The sequence below is a fragment of the Nilaparvata lugens genome, unplaced genomic scaffold (assembly GCF_014356525.2).
Source record: "Nilaparvata lugens isolate BPH unplaced genomic scaffold, ASM1435652v1 scaffold10424, whole genome shotgun sequence".
Classification (NCBI taxonomy): Eukaryota; Metazoa; Arthropoda; class Insecta; order Hemiptera; family Delphacidae; genus Nilaparvata; species Nilaparvata lugens.
In genome coordinates, this window is record NW_024089090.1 from 1 (window position 1) to 5,313 (window position 5,313).

General features: G+C 36.2%; 1 long non-coding RNA gene across 1 annotated transcript; it reads right to left on the bottom strand.

The window, feature by feature from the left end:
* Positions 1-746: 746 nt before the first annotated feature.
* Positions 747-4,664, bottom strand: LOC120355351. The gene is made up of 3 exons (XR_005573505.1): positions 4,563-4,664; positions 2,951-3,076; positions 747-792 (listed from the first exon to the last, which is right to left on the bottom strand). It is a non-coding gene; the product is annotated as an uncharacterized LOC120355351 (long non-coding RNA).
* Positions 4,665-5,313: the final 649 nt, after the last annotated feature.

Genomic DNA, 5,313 nt, shown 5'->3' on the forward strand with positions numbered 1-5,313 from the left:
ACCGCCAGTGTGTCGATGGGTAGTTTGCCAGCGCTGGCCTTCATTGGCCATCGCTCCAATTTTTCTCGAGCAGAGCCAGCCCCCCACCGTAAGCCAATGAAGGCCAAACCACCCATCCACACTAGTCAACCAATGCCTGTTTAGTCGTTTGTTTTGCTGATTTTTCTGTGTGTAATGAGTATCTAATGAATTATCGAATAAAATATTTGTGATATAATGAATAATTTTTATTTATTAAGTGATTAGAAAAACTCTTATAAATTCTGATACAAGCTACATTTTGTCAAGGCGACAAAGTTGAACAGCTGATGTAATAGGACAGAAGAACTGGCTAAATCATTGCCACTCTGGGCGGCACTGGCTAGATTGGCTTTCTTTCAAGATGGCGGATTTTGACGTCACGATTCTAGCCGAGTTTCCATTGTGCATGTATTGTTTGACGCTGGCCTTGATTGGGCACTGGCCACATTGCAGTGTAGATGGCAACCAACGCGGGCCAGCGACTGAGGACTAGGCATAACATAGTGATGTTTGCAATTCACTCACCATAGATATTGTTATGCTCGATCAAGCCGCGGCCTTCGCCCAAGATGAAGACGCCACCCTGATGGCCGTTGTAGATCTCGTTGCGGTGGGTTGCTGTGGGAATGGATGCGGTTGTCGATGAACTGGCCGAGCCCGTACAAGCCCCCGTCTGTCCGTGGTGGATCTCGCAGTGCACCACTGTCACTGTCGGTTGGCGCCCGACCCCGCTATCCCATTGTTGTGGATGTCGTTCGCCTCCAATAAACCCTGCAAACAACAATTACCACATTAGCCACACGTCACGTTTATCTATATACTATATATGCAGGACGGAATTTAGGGTTTTAGTATATTCATATATGTTGTACAGTACACATCCCATAGCTTTGAAACGGCATATAGGCAAGGAAATAATTACGGCGTTGCAAAAACATCAGGCTTTAGAGACCCTAGATCCCTAGATGGAGGAAGCTCATTACACACAGAGATTCTTCATGAATGAGAGAGCTGCAACGTATCACCAACAATGGAAAGAGCTTGTTGAACGAATGTCAGCTGATAGGCTGTGTTGTGCTAAAAGGACGTAACTCCGAAATGCTCCTTGTATATCTTTTCGGATGCAACAAGTTGCTTTTGAAAAGATAAAAAAGAGCATCTGTTGCTTATGAAAAGATACATTTTCAAAAATGTTGGATGTTTTTGAAAGGGTAGTATTGAAGTCTAGTGGCCCTCCACCGATAAGCAAAAAGCTACAGGACCCGGACTGTACGAGTAGTCATATGAATAGTTGATACAAAACACAAAATAATACACATTATAGGCTAACAAGTCAAGGTAATTATTTACATAGGGAGTATATGTTTTCTACACAGTCAGTATATGTGGTACTACCGTCATTTATCATGTCATGTTTTAACCGATGATTACTATAATGTCTGGCATTCAAACAATATTATAATGGAATTTCACCAGTTAACATCTCCTCAACCGAATAAAAAGCCTGACCGGTATCAACTTGAATACACTCTCTAGTAAAGGCTCATGTAGATCGCATATTAGATCTAATATATTCAAGATATCTTTGAAAAGTAAGAGCCTGCAGCATTAATAAACAGTGGAGAGTCAAATTGCTGTATATTTTTAAAAATGGCTTGCAGGGATCCATTCTACCCAGATATTAAATTGCCACATCATAACACATGACAGCATAGGCTTGAGAATGTACAATAAGTTGCCATTGGATATCAAATGTTGTGAAAATATTGTTATTTTTAAAAATTACTTTTTGAGTGCTGGTTAAGACCTTTCATTGTTACAGAGTTCTTCGATTCTACTTGATGTAATTTATTATACTTTGTGACTTTAAACTATTGCTTTGACTCTATTATTTTGTAATATTGTTACTATGACTTGTCAATTACCTATATTGTTCTACGACAATAAAATCTATTATTATTTATTTAGATTATTTATTACACTGTGTTATTAAAAAATGCTTATTCTGCATGTACATAACTGAGTAAGTCACCATAACATATATTACAATTGCTATATACAATAAAGAAGCATAGATATGATGTTGAATTAATTAATACTTTTATTTCTGAACACGTGTAATAGAACTACATATTTTGATTATTTCCATGAATTTTCACAATGAAAGATGAATTGCTGACGACGGTGAAAATTCATGACAAGTAAAATTATGGAAAAATGAAGGCTCTAGTCAGTCGGTGGTAAGGACGGGACCTGGAAACATCTACAGCAGATCAACCAGCCCGACTTCTCCCTACTGAGAGGGCTCCCATTTGGGTAGAGTGAGTGCCAAATTAATTATATTATTTTTATCTGAGGGTATATCTTGTCAATATTATTTGAAATCATATTTTATCTTTTGAAAATAATTCTTTTTAATTATCAATAAAAATTATATTATTCATTCTACATTTAATTATTTTACAATTAAAACCTTTCTCATGAGATAAAGAGTAAGATCCAAATTAACCTCTCGTTAGCCAAGCGATATTTAACCCCTCATTTATTTGATCAGTACATCTTATTTATCATTATAATATAACAGCATTCTCTTTTATTAATTCTGTATCCAACTCCTAGAGAGTTAGGACCTGTAATTCTTGTTGAATACAATCAATATTAATTATTTTGTTACAAATTTTAAATTACATCATAAATCAATTAGTTCAACCATCAATTAATCAATACCATTACACAGCAATCATGAGTTCAACTTGTCTTGATTCGAAAAGTTCTGTAGCACTGTAAAAGCACTATTCGAGTCTTTTAATTTCCTCCTAAACAAAGGTTTGCTCTCTATTTCAGTTGTGATATTCATTTATTCATTTACGGTACAAATGAATATTTGTCACTGAAATGAGTACAAAATAGTAGGCTAGTTGGATAATACCTGAAATGCTAGTGCAGTGCAGACGAAGATCTCGCAAGTATCTTGAGGTATGATTACAAAACCGACCGAGTAGAATTTTCTAGTGTCTTGTCCAAATAATTGTTCCATTTCATCAATTTTCAGAGCCTGTAACAACATAGATAAATTGGATGACAATATAATAAATTCACAGATGAATGAATGGAATCACAGTTCACGAATTATCAGACACACATATGAAAATGGAAATGAGATAATGAATAGTATAATAGAAATTATTCATAGATCATCGCAATGCATACTTGAAATAATCATGTTTAGTACAAGTTAGAGTTTCTATACTCTATTAGCTGAGCTCAACCTTTGATGCAGACGGAGAACAGGCCAACGAAATAGCACATCTAGTAAATTAATTGATGATTGAGGAAAATGACTGCAATACTTGTGATAGAAGTAATGAAAAACTTAAGGCAAAATCTATAAAACAGTCGTGTCGTGCGGCCCGCGTTGACATACGGAGCGGAGGCCTGGGCAGTAAGAAAGCCCATGAACCAGACTGGAGGTCACTGAAATGAAGATGCTGAGGTGGAGTTGCGGCCTAACTGGAAGGGATGGAATCCCAAATGAAATATAATTAATTATTTTTAACAAGAATGAACATTGATATCAGATCAGATATAGGCTTAACGGTATCAGCTATCCTCTATAGAAGGTACAGAATCGGCCCTACTGTTCTCCTATCTTTCTCCACTGGAAAAATAGAAGAACAACGTTGCCAATTCTCTGTCTTTGAAGAGGATAGCTGATACCAGTACATCTGATATTTATGTATAATTATTGGCAATGTTGTTCTTCTATTTTTCTCCACTACCTACCTTTAGGAACTAACAATAGATATTGACCAAAGTGGTGGTAAAATTGACCAAGCTATCCTCTTCAGAAGGCAGTGGCAAGGCAGATAATTGGCAACGTGTTTCTCCTACTTTCCTCCACTGCCATTATAACGTGGACCTCACTATAACGTCTCTGTTTTCAAAATTATCAAGGGACTTTATGCCTCCTATTGTGGTCACAATCCTGCAAATAATATTTCAATATTCAATGTTATATTTTTAAGTTGTGTTCCCAATTTACGAATATCTGTGGCCAAGATTCTATATTACTCTAGACTCACTATAGTACTCATCTATTCACTATCCATGACCAACTGCTAGTTGATAATTCAATTTTGATCTACTCGTATTTTTGACAACACTACAGTCCAATTTTTGAATAATAGTTACTATGTGTGTTAAAAATGGATTTGAAAATCAAAAGCACTCTAAACGTGGGTAATAGTTTTATAACTATTATTCAAAATTTAGACTGTAGTGTCATCAAAATCGAACACTATAGTGCAATTTTTCAATTAGTAGTAGAAGTATTTCGATTCGGATACTACCATCATCAAAATAATATATTACATAGAGTTGGTGATAAAATACTGCCCTGAATTGAGCCACTAACAAACTTGATAGCCAGAAAAGGTACTGTAGTACAACTATTAAGTTGTACGTAAGTAGCTATTAACTTGGTAAGAAGTAAGTATACTTAATTATAACTGAGAATAAGTAACTTAAGTTGTGTGTCCCACCTGTCTGGTTGACTTCCTTTTCTGTGAGCATCAAGATTCAACATTCATGATTCAAGATCCAAATGCGCCCCTTCTGTGTCTTCACAATCCACATTGAGTCACTGCAAAAACAGACACATATATTAAAGTTTACAATCTTACTGTAGAGCACTCATTTTAAAGAGCAAATAATTTCCATAGCAGGTGTACCCGTGAACCCTGGCAACTGAAAACTTTACAAAATCTACCTACTGAGATCTTGAACGATTTAAAAAAGGCCTATAACCATCCTCAGTAGATAAAGAATCTATAAGCAACATTTCAAGTTAATCAGTTGAGTAGTTGAGACGTGATGATGCGTCGTTTGTGTATTTCCTATCCCCACATGTATAAGCCGATTCCTTCCTTTATTATATTATAGATTTATCATTAGAAGTAGGCTATTTATCAAGTTGATGTTTCAACAAACTAAACTGTTATTATTTCTAGGTTGGGATAAAACTAGGAAAACATGAGCATTAATGAATAAATGTTTAAATTATAATACATAACCAACTTTCTGGACTTTCCAAATAAGAGAGGCTATTAGGAGTTTATTTCGAGGGGCCGAACGACGTCACTATCAACTCCTAAAATCTAGCTACTGCATCCAAGGCTATCTTATCGTTGCCGGCCCCAACCTTCAACCCTCAGGGTGAGCCAGGTATAAAGACTCAAAGACAGCACTCTATATCCAGTGCAGTCGAGTCTCTAGTTCACCTAGTGCTATCCC